We start from the raw sequence: 12,435 nt of genomic DNA, 5'->3' as shown, positions 1-12,435 counted from the left end.
CACGATAGCCCCGGTAGGCGCCCCGGGAACGATAGTCTGGCCCAGATGCCCCTTCCATGAAATTTCCCGGCGGCGCGAAAAATAGCCTCACCTCAGAGCCGTCACTTTGCTACGCGTATCCACGCCCGCCCCCGGTCGAAGACGATCCCCGGTGTTGTCCATCACCGTAGGTGTTGAATCCATCATCGCCCCCACCGGCCTCGAGGGGGAGCACGCGTGACCTGCGCCGAGGTATCCGCGGCCTGACTTCTCCTCCTTGCCGCCGCCGATTTCCGCTGTCCATGCTGCAAGATCCGCCACCTAACCTCCGCAGGCTTGGCGACGGCCCACTTCTTTGTCTTCTTCTGTTGGAATTTTGCTAGTAGGCCTTTGGCCCAAAGCCCAACTAAAATTCTGAAATTCTCTTGGCCCATTCATGCACACATGTGAGTGGAGTGAGTGAGGCTAAAGTTTAGTCCCACCTCGGAAGTTGAGAGAGAGTTGCACCTCTTTATAAGGTGAGCTCTTCTACCACTTGTATGAGCATGATAAGAGGAGACCTACACGCGCGCTCCTCCTCCTCGCTCGCCTCGCCACGCCACGCCTCGTCACGACGTGCCGTGGGTTGCGGGATTGAGCCGAGCCGAGGACAGAGCTATGCACGTTGTCTATATTTTTGCTGCATGGGAAAATGAATGAGTCATTAATTAATAATTAACGAACGCGTTAATTACCGAACCGTTTCTGATTCTTTTGGATCATGATGACTCGGACGTGGGGTTTACTCCCACGACCTACCCGGCCCGCACTATATAGTCAGGCAGACTTCTACCCTAGCCGCGGCCGCTTTGTATGGTTTCTCACCACCGTTCCAGATCATTGTGCCGCCAAGCAAGTCTTCTCCATCCCTCCTTCCGGTGTGCACCGCGAGAAGGGACAGCAGGCCTCCGGAACCCCGCCTCTCGTGATCCTGTACGGGAGAGGGGCGATCCGGTTTTTGGGGAGCGCACTCGCGCGACTGCTGGCAGCGACGACTTCGTGAACGACGACTTCTTCCCCGACCCCGGCAACCTCGTCCTCGACGATATGGGCGATAACGTCAACACCGGCGGTGCTGCACCCGCTGCACCATATGTGATTCTATCCTTCCTGTTCGAGATCGTGGTTGAATTCATGCTTCTAGTATGTGCCCTAGATGTGATATGTTCATCTGCTATGCTAGTTCACATGATTAGTTTAATCTCTGCTGCTGTGGTCATGATTTATCTTCTGTTTATTTGGATTAAATCTCGTAGTAATTTGCTCATATTTCCAACAATCCAAAAACCTGATTATAGGCAATTTACTCCGAGTGGTTTTGCTGCGCATCTGAAGCCGCCTGCCTTTAAGGGGGCACAATATAAGAGGTGGCGCATGAGAGCAGTCTACTGGTTTCAGACCATGGGCTGCTATGATGCCACCAAGGGCAAGCCTGAGGGCGATCTTAATCCAGCACAGCTTGAAGCTTTTGAGAAGATCGATACCCTCTTTAAAGGCGCTCTTCTGAGTGTTCTTGATGACTCCATTGTGGATTCGTATATGTCGTTTGACAACGGCAAGGACATGTGGGCTGCGCTCGAGGCCAAGTTTGGTGTCTCGGACGCCGGCAGTGAGTTGTACATCATGGAGCAATTCTATGACTACAAGATGACTGATGAGCGCCCTGTTGTATAGCAGGCTCATGAGATACAGTCGCTCGCAAAAGAATTTGAGTACTTCAAGTATGTGTTGCCGGACAAATTTGTTGTCGGAGGCATCATTGCCAAGCTTCCACCTTCGTGGAACAATTTTGCTACTTCCCTGAAACACAAGAGACAGGAGTTTTCCGTTGCGGATCTCATTGGTACTCTTGATGTTGAAGAGAAGGCGAGAGCAAAGGACACAGGTGCTCGAATTGTTGAGGGAGGTTCTAGTGCCCACATGGTACAGAAGAAGAACTCCTAGCCCAACAAGTTCAAAAACAATAAGAACAAAACTCAGGGCAAAGGCAAGTTTGATACAAAGAACAAGCCATCACATTCTACCAACTTCAAGAAGAATTCTCATAAGAAGGGGGAGGGACTTTGCCATGTCTGCGGTGATCCTAATCACTGGGCTTCGAAGTGTCCTAACTGCTTTGAGGAGCGCGAACATGAGAAGAGCGGCAAGTCCGCTAATGTTGTCATCGGTGATACTGATATGAAGGAATCAGGGTACGGTATTTTTCCTACCATCCTTTCAGTATTTCAATCCCCTGATTGGTTAATTGACACCGGTGCCAATGTACATGTTTGTGCTGACGCCCCCATGTTTTCTTCTTACCAGGCAACAGGGACTTCACCCGTGCTGATGGGGAACAGGTCACATGCCATCGTTCGAGGTGTTGGTACGGTCGATCTGAAGTTTACTTCGGGGAAGACTGTGCGTCTGAAGAACGTTCATCATGTGTCGTCCATCAATAAAAATCTCGTTAGCGGTTCCCGTTTATGTCGAGATGGTTTTAAGTTGGTTTTCGAATCCAATAAAGTTGTAATTTCTAAGTGTGGACAATTTTTTGGAAAAGGCTATGAGTGCGGAGGCTTGTTCCCCCTATCTTTGTCAGATATTTGCACTAAAGTTATTAATAATATTTGCCACAATAATGAGTCTGATATTTGGCATTCACGACTCTGTCATATTAACTTTGGTTGCATGACGCGGTTAGCCAATATGAATTTAATTCCGAAAATCTCTACTGTCAAAGGCTCCAAGTGCCAAGTATGTGTGCAAGCTAAGCAACCTCGCAAGTCCCATAAGACTGCAGAGGCAAGAGACTTGGCGCCACTAGAGCTTATACATTCTGATCTTTGTGAGATGAATGGCGTGTTGACAAAAGGTGGAAAGAGATACTTCATGACGTTGATTGATGACTCCACTAGATATTGTTATGTGTATCTTCTGAAATCAAAAGATGAGACTTTGACTTTCTTTAAAAACTATAAAGCTAAGGCAGAGAACCAACTTGATCAAAAAAATTAAACGGCTTAGGTCCGATCGTGGTGGAGAGTATTTTTCCAATGAATTTGATCTGTTTTGTGCGGAACATGGTATAATCCATGAGAGGACGCCTCCCTACTCACCCCAGTCAAATGGGGTAGCCGAAAGAAAGAATCGAACTCTAACTGATATGGTTAACACCATGTTAGACACTTCGGGTCTATCCAAGGAATGGTGGGGGGGAGGCGCTAATGACTGTGTGTCATGTCCTAAACCGAGTTCCCACAAAGCATAAGACCATGACTCCATTTGAGGAATGGGAAAGGAAAAGGTTGAAACTCTCTTACCTACGTACTTGGGGTTGTTTGGCGAAAGTCAATATACCAATTCCCAAGAAGCGCAAGCTTGGACCAAAAACCGTGGATTGTGTTCTTCTGGGCTATGCTTTTCATAGCATCGGCTATAGATTTTTGATAATAAAATCTGAGGTATCCGACATGCATGTTGGTACGATTATGGAATCAAATGATGCAACTTTCTTTGAGGACATATTTCCTATGAAGGATATGTCGAGTTCATCAAATCAGGAGATACCTACTCCATCTAGTGAGGAATTCACTGTAATTCCTGAACCCACCATTGCGATGGAATACGTTGAGAATCCTGTTGAGGGTAACAATGGAACTCCTGTGAGGAGTAAGAGACAGAGGACTGCAAAGTCTTTTGGTGATGATTTCATTGGGTACCTCGTGGATGACACACCCAGGACTATTTCAGAAGCCTATGCATCTCCTGATGCTGACTACTGGAAGGAAGTTGTACGTAGCGAGATGGATTCCATCTTAGCTAACGGTACCTGGGAGATCACTGACCGTCCTTATGGGTGCAAACCTGTAGGATGTAAGTGGGTGTTCAAGAAGAAGCTTAGACCTGATGGTACGATTGAAAAGTACAAGGCACGGCTTGTGGCCAAGGGTTATACCCAGAAAGAAGGTGAAGACTTCTTTGATACTTACTCACCCGTGGCTAGATTGACCACAATTCGGGTGCTACTATCACTGGCTGCCTCACGTGGTCTTCTCGTTCATCAAATGGACGTTAAGACGGCTTTCCTCAATGGAGAGTTGAAGGAGGAAATTTACTTGGATCAGCCAGATGATTTTGTAGTATCTGGTCAGGAAGGAAAGATGTGCAAGTTATTAAAGTCTTTATATGGCCTTAAACAAGCTCCTAAGGAGTGGCATGAGAAGTTTGAAAGAACATTAACTGCTGCCGGCTTTGTAGTAAACGATGGTGACAAGTGCGTGTACTATCGCTATGGTGGGGGCGAAGGAGTTATTCTTTGTCTGTATGTCGACGACATATTGATCTTTGGAACCAAACTTGATTTAATCAAGGAGGTTAAGGATTTCTTATCTCGCTGTTTTGAGATGAAGGATCTAGGAGTAGCTGATGTTATCTTAAACATCAAGCTGTTGAGAGATGAGAATGGTGGGATCACACTGCTTCAGTCTCGTTATGTGGAAAAGGTCTTGAGTCGTTTTGGGTATAGTGACTGCACGCCTTCTCCAACTCCATATGATGCTAGTGTGTTGCTTCGAAAGAATCGACGGATTGCTAGAGATCAACTGAGGTATTCTCAGATTATTGGCTCGCTTATGTATTTGGCGAGTGCCACGAGGCCTGACATCTCTTTTGCTGTGAGCAAGCTGAGTCGGTTTGTGTCAAAACTGGGAGATGATCATTGGCATACGCTTGAGAGAGTTATGCGCTATTTGAAAGGCACCGTGAGCTATGGGATTCACTACACAAGGTATCCAAGGGTACTGGAGGGTTATAGTGACTCAAATTGGATATCTGATGCTGATGAGATTAAGGCCACAGGTGGTTATGTTTTTACACTTGGTGGTGGCGCTGTTTCCTGGAAGTCTTGCAAGCAGACCATCTTAATAAGGTCAACTATGGAAGCAGAACTCACAGCATTAGACACTGCCACTGTTGAAGCAGAGTGGCTTCGTGAACTCTTGATGGACTTACCTATGGTTGAAAAACCAATACCCTCTATCCTGATGAACTGTGATAATCAAACTGTGATCGTTAAGATAAACAGTTCTAAGGACAATATGAAGTCCTCAAGGCATGTGAAGAGGAGACTAAAATCTGTCAGAAAATTGAGGAACTCCGGAGTTATTATGTTGGATTATATCCAAACGTCGAAAAACTTGGCAGATCCCTTCACAAAGGGTCTATCACGTAATGTGATAGATAATGCATCGATGGAGATGGGTTTGAGACCCACCACATGAGTTGTCCATAGTGGTAACCCACTCTATGTGATCGGAGATCCCGTGAAGTAGAAGTGGGAGACAAGCTGTTGGTCAACTGGGAGGAGAGTATCACTATATTAATTATCTCACTCCGTGAAGATGCAATACTCTCCTGATCTGCATGGCAGGTTGATACTTATCTTAATGTGTTCCAAGTGGCTTATTCGGGTAAGCAGAGATGTTGTCCTGCAGAACATCTTCTGAGGAACACACCTATATGAATTTGGCTGTTAACGTCGCAGTCTGTGAGAATTGGGTGTTCTCTAATAAATTCATGAAAGGCCCTGGAGTATGACGTATACGCTCCAACCGCGGGGAAGCCTTGCGGCAGCCCAGTATCGGTCAAGAATTTGTGTGAAACTAGTTTCACAGAAAACTTGTAGTTCAAGGCATAGTCCACTATTCAAGTTGTGATCTAGTGTAGCATAAATTTCTAAGTGGAAGTTCAACTTCACAGTCTCCACTAAGCACCGATATATAAAACAATGTTTTAGAACTAAATGATGAGATGTGCCAATGAGACTTTGTGGGGGATTGTTGGAATTTTGCTAGTAGGCCTTTGGCCCAAAGCCCAACTAAAATTTTGAAATTCTCTTGGCCCATTCATGCACACATGTGAGTGGAGTGAGTGAGGCTAAAGTTTAGTCCCACCCCGAAAGTTGAGAGAGAGTTGCACCTCTTTATAAGGTGAGCTCTTCTACCACTTGTATGAGCATGAGAAGAAGAGACCTACATGCGCGCTCCTCCTCCTCGCTCGCCTCGCCACGCCACGCCACGCCACGCCTCGTCACGACGCGCCGCGGGTTGCGATTGAGCCGAGCCGAGGACAGAGCTATGCACGTTGTCTATATTTTTGCTGCATGGGAAAATTAATGAGTCATTAATTAATAATTAACGGACACGTTAATTACTGAACCGTTTCCGATTCTTTTGGATCGTGACGACTCGGACGTGTGGTTTACTCCCACGACCTACCCGGCCCGCACTATATAGTCAGGCAGACGTCTACCCTAGCCGCGGCCGCTTCGTATGGTTTCTCACCACCGTTCCATATCATTGCGCCGCCAAGCAAGTCTTCTCCATCTCTCCTTCCGGCGTGCATCGCAAGAAGGGACAGCAGGCCTCCGGAACCCCGCCTCTTGTGATCCTGTACGGGAGAGGGGCGATCAGGTTTTTGGGGAGCGCACTCGCGCGACTGCTGGCAGCGACGACTTCGCGAACGACGACTTCTTCCCCGACCTCGGCAACCTCATCCTCGACGATATGGGCGACAACGTCAACGCCGGCGGTGCTGCACCCGCTGCACCATATGTGATTATATCCTTCCTGTTCGAGATCGTGGTAGAATTCATGCTTCTAGTATGTGCCCTAAATGTGATATGTTCATCTGCTATGCTAGTTCATATGATTAGTTTAATCTCTGCTGCTGTGGTCATGATTTATCTTCTGTTTATTCGGATTAAATCTCGTAGTAATTTGCTCATATTTCCAACATCTTCCTCCCCTCCTGGCCGCACTCTCCGGCTCCACGTAAGTCTACATGATCGTCGTCCTCAACCACCGCCTGTCGTCGATGAGGAGGAGATCCTTGCCGCCGTCCCGTTCCTCGGTGCCTAGTATGACTGTGTTTCCGAGTGCGTCCGCCTGCGGCATTCGAGAGACAGGGAGGCTTCTGGACGATTACATCGACGAACATCTGTCCTAATCCACTCCATCACCACTCAAATTAAGGCCATCGTTGTTGGGCCCGCGTCGAACGTCTGCTCGGACGTGTATCTTTCCGTTAGAGCATGTACGCCGGAGTCGCTAGCGTGAGTCGCTAGCCACGCTAGCCGGCCGATCAGTTTCTGTCGAGATGATGTGCACGTAGGCAGGAGTCGCTAGCGGTCAGTTTCTGCTGAGATGATGCGCACGTACAAGGAGCAAGCTACCAGGCAGGTGGGTGCTTCCGTGGAAGCTAGCTAGCCACGGCTTGATCGATTGATCTCAACAGAACAACACACACAAACACTGGCAATTTTGATGGCTAATAGATGTACTAAACGTGGATTCTGAAGCCTATGGCTGATACGACCTGCTTCTCCCCGTGCTCCAGCATAAGGTATCAATTTGCTGCTTCATGTTCTTGGTATTGTTTGCTTGATGGTTTGAGCTGACGAGATATGACTTGTGTTGGATGGCCAGCGAGAGAAAGCTTGTGCACATGGTGAAAACATGGTACTGTGTACTGAGGGCAGCTCGGAAAGGAAGAAGCTGGATTCTTGTCATTGGCCTATATGGATTGTCAGATTGGTGATATTTGTATTTGTCACTGTGATCTTGCTGGCTGCCACACATTTGATGGACGCATGTGACTGTGTTCTATGGTTCATCGCTTAGCAATTTTTGCAAATGTTACTTTAGAACTGCCTATTACATAGTATATTCTTCGGTCTGTTTAATTAGTGATGTTTTTCAATGTTTCCAAGAGATGTAATTGGCAGTATTTCTCGTATTTCTGTCACTGAACAATTCCATTTGCTTTTCATAACTACTGCCCCAACAAACTGAATTCTCTAGCCTACTTATAATACTGCTAAATCGTTCCATTTTTTCCTTTTATTTGGGGCCATGCTAAAATGAGTAGCCAACTAATTTGTACAGGGTCGTCTCCGCAATGTGTCTTAGTTGTTGGGACAATGTGAAACACCTTTCCTTCTCTATATATGGTATTGTACTATTTTGTTCAACAAAGAATTGATCAATATGGCAAGATTTGTCTTCCTTGGAGCGAATACAATGCTTTTCGGGAATTTTTTTCAAGTATTTAAATATATTTTATGAAGAGTGGGAGCATGGGAGCACCTTGTGTGTGGCAGCAGCCTATATTCTCCCAAATAAGAAAGCTACAACCTACATAAGCTAGCAATGAATTAATTATTCAATTAGAGAAATATCTTATGCATAATTGCATATTATGGGTCTTTCTCATGAAATCTTGTACATCCAACAGTTTCACAGGAATAAGTCAGTGGCAGTAAAAGGTGAAGCTCCTTAGTCCGGTTCGTTCAGGTAAGTACCTTTCCTGATACAAGGATTAGCACTATTTTTTTTTCAGAGATAAATTAGCACTGAGAGTTTTGTATAGGATGCCCCTTGATGGCTCTGGATCTTCAAGGCCCTAGCTTTTTCATATCAGAATTTCGGAATCCAGTAAATGCATGGCCCAGAATTTGGTCGCAGAACAACTACTGCTGGCCTAAAATCAATGAATGGCCTGGGCCGGCATAGTTGAATCAACTTTCTCCAGTGTGGTTATATAAAAATATCAGCATCCCGTGCATTGGATTGTTATTTGTGATGGTGTGTTCATCTATGGTGTGCTGCTGCTAGAGCTTAACGATGGAGTTCTTCAAAGGAGACAATGACTTGAGGTAGAACCTTTCTCCATATTATTTCGCAGGCATTTTGTGTGATTCATGTTTGATTCATCTTGTGTGATTCATATGTTGTATGCGTGTTAGATAGATCTTGATAAACAGAATCTTGTTTTTACAGTTCTATGTGCAGCCTCGTGCCTGATGGGGTCTGTGGCACACCGAACTTGTCCCCCGCATTTGGTGGTTCGCCGCTGCCGACCGACGTAGATAATTTGGCAGGCTGGACGTCAATTGCTTGCTTAGGAGCGGGGTCGGTTTGCCGGGGATAAGCTCCTGTGTGAACGACCTCCTATACCTTGTGGTATACCAAAAGCTAGATATACATCTTCATCATGTATTGTGAACGAGCTCCTGTTGTCCATGACAATTGTTGAAGTGTCTGGATCAACCCTTTGCATCAGCAATGCACTGAATTTCAGGTTCGTTTTCTGTGTGATCTTAAGTTCAAGCGGGCCTCCAAAACCAGTTTCATTGGCCAACCGTCTATTAATATTTGTCAACCTGGAAGCTACCGCACGAACTTTTGTAGTGAAATCCTGGAAACGAGTGTGGGGCAGCCTGGGTTAACTGCTTGGCGTCCGGCTTGGATATTAGGATTGCTAATAGCAACTTTGATGGGGGAACTGATGGGATTTTCAGGGCTGTTCATGGCTACCTAGCGGGGCAGATCTGCCTTGACAGACTCTCAATCCTGAAAAATCGTATGTAGAAAATTTAATTAATTCCACTGGAGGTAAAACTGACTATTACAAGCCTGATTGACATGATTCGTGGAAGTTAATTCTGAAGAAATATTGAGATCGATTGGGCGTGAGGCATTCAAGCTAAGATTGGGATGAGCTGCGATGGGGATTCAAAGAGAGAAAATGTTGGTAACTGGCAGATCCGGGGCTTGGGTGGGGACGGGGTGTGGAGGAGGACGAATAACCACCGATGCTCCAGGAGAACATCTGAGTGGGGGTGGCCTCCTACAGCCAGATGCAGAACAAATGCCGGGTGAGTGGTGGGCACTGGCACGACGGTGACAAGCAAGCAACGGGGTGGCGCGACTGGTATGGGACTAGAAGAGGATGGACGAAGAACAGATGGAGAGGTTGTACGGCAAATGCATTGCGCGCTGCAGCTACTACGGAAATACGGTTGACAGCTGGTGGGTCGCATTAAATTGGACCAGAATTTTGGGTCAACAATAACGTGATGGCACATACTTTCTCTGTCCCACAATATAAGAACGTCTTTGCTACTAGTGTAGTGTTAAAAACGTTCTTATATTATGGGACGGGGGAGTATGTAATAAGAGAAAAAAAGCAACAGACCAAATATGCTGATTGTAATGTTAATCTTCCTTGATAGATATGCTCATTTGAGTAAATCAGATGGGCCGTGAACATGAGAATTAAAAAAAATGTAAAATTATGTCCAAATAATGGATCTGTGTGGCACTCGGATTAACTTTGCATACAGAATTAAGAACTGGGGTTAATTATTTTGGGATCAGAAATAATTGAAACTGGATCAAGTGTTGGCAGCTGTTTTAATTATGTTGGGACAAGACATAGTAGAAATGGTCTGTTAATTATTGGTCGAACAAACTGGGCTGTTCTGTCGTGCTTGTCAGTGGCCCATGTGGCGAACATGACCACCCCAAGGGGTTATAGGGTTTTTTCTACCAATGGGAGCTTTTCCTTCACCGCCCCCATAGGGGTAGTCCACAGGTTTCATAACTACCCCTCATGCGGGTTCAAAATCACTTCCTATGATCTCTGGAGTACAGGGAACATACTATACTGAGCTTGTGTAAAAAAACATACTGTACTGAGCCATCTTGCATATTTGTACAGAGAATTAAAACTATGTGTACGCTGGAGAAGTCCTAGGAAATTATGTACCATCAATGCGAGGCACAGATCCAGACGGGTTCGAGCGGCTTGGATATGCATCCCACTGAGCACCGTGCGCCAAATGTATTATTTAATATTAGTGTCTCCTTTAAGGAGAGCTATTCTTATTTGACTTTACATATCACGTTAGGAACTTATTATTCAACATCAGATAGGCATCATCATCGCTCAATTGTGTGGCAGGTACCTTTGCATACAAGCATACTTCCTTATTTTAGCATTTGCTTACAACATTTAAACTTTTTTACCTTTAGGATAAATCTTGGATATAGGGAGTGTGTTATTTTATGGGTTGTTATTTAGTTGGCTGGTACTAGGTTCTAAAAGGCATCCTCCTTGCAGAGCCAATTTTCTATAAAATTTAGAGTGAATAAATATTTGTTCTGTATGCATGTAATGCTTGTTAGCATCTCCATCACCTTTGACGGCCATGACGTCACTGGTCCCTCTCTCGATTCCGTATTTATTCCGAATCATGGTGGTGTTTCATATTTATGTTTAGTGGGTTCTCTCTTACCTTCGCATGTTGGGCCGCACAGCCACATGTTTCACCTTCTAGAACATGCAACTGCCTCTACCGACCTAGCCCGGACGAAACGACAACGTGACTCAAACTCCCGGCATTCCAATGGTATTGTTTCATATTTGTAGATTGTTTTATTTTTGATAAGTTTCATACTTCTAATCAGATTTGTACACTAGAAACCATGCTTATACTAATTGGTTGAAGTACAACCACTGCTAACTGTTATTTGCTTGCGACAACAAATCTATGTTAGAGAGAGCCAGGGTTGGAGAGAGATGAAGGGTGGTAGACAGAGTGTGGAGGCAGAGGGAGAGAGGAGAGGGAGGGAGAGGGAGAGGAACATAGTATAATGAGAGAGAGAGGGTAGACAAAGATAGAGATAGAGAGAGAGAGAGGAGAGATAGAGAGAATTTCAGTGTGAAATAGGAGTATATCGCAAGTGCAGCGCACGTGTTTGATGAAATTTAAGCTGTGTAAATGGAGGTGGAAGGGGAGATTGCGAGCCGGATCTTTCATTAACTCAAGTGGCATACATGGACTAAGGATGCAGAGATAGTGGTGGAGAAAGAAGATGTTTAGTAGTGATTTACAAAAAAAAGAGTAGACTGCATATGTGCACAAGAAATCTGTAAGTATACATTAAAGTCGATTAATGTCAAACAACCAAACTAATGTATGCCCCATTGCATGTAAATATATTTTATGTGAAGTCTTCATGCTAATTAAATATATATTGCTTCTGCATGATGGTTATGAGTTGAGAAAAATATTTTTATTATACTTGTTTAAGTACCATGTGAATGAAGCTAAAGACAACTTCCTAACGTAGTATGGTAATATCATAAGTGCATTAAGTAGATCATAGTTTGTAACATATAATTATTTGGATCATTACTCTCTGTGTATATATCTTCAAGTTACATTGTAGTTGAAGTGGATTTCTAATATTTGGAATTTGTTGCATGCTATCTTCTCTATGCATGCGAAATTTGACAGTCATTATATTTATAGGTGCAATCAAACAATTATATACAATTATATATGCAAAATTTGATATGCATGATATTCATAGGTGCGATCGTAAAAATATTTAAAAGGCCCGCGACAACGCAGGGGCATTCTCCTAGTACTTCCTAATGATCATAAAACTGAACACCCCGCCTCCCCCCGGCGGTCACAACGTAGCGACGCGGACGGTGAGACTGGAGAAGAATCCGAAGGCAAGCCGACGGACCCCCCCCCCTCCCGCGGTCACAAGGAGAGCGACGTAGACGATGAGACTAGAGAAG

The sequence above is a fragment of the Triticum dicoccoides genome, chromosome 6A (assembly GCF_002162155.2).
Source record: "Triticum dicoccoides isolate Atlit2015 ecotype Zavitan chromosome 6A, WEW_v2.0, whole genome shotgun sequence".
Classification (NCBI taxonomy): domain Eukaryota; kingdom Viridiplantae; phylum Streptophyta; class Magnoliopsida; order Poales; family Poaceae; genus Triticum; species Triticum dicoccoides.
Note: the sequence above shows the minus strand (reverse complement) of the source record.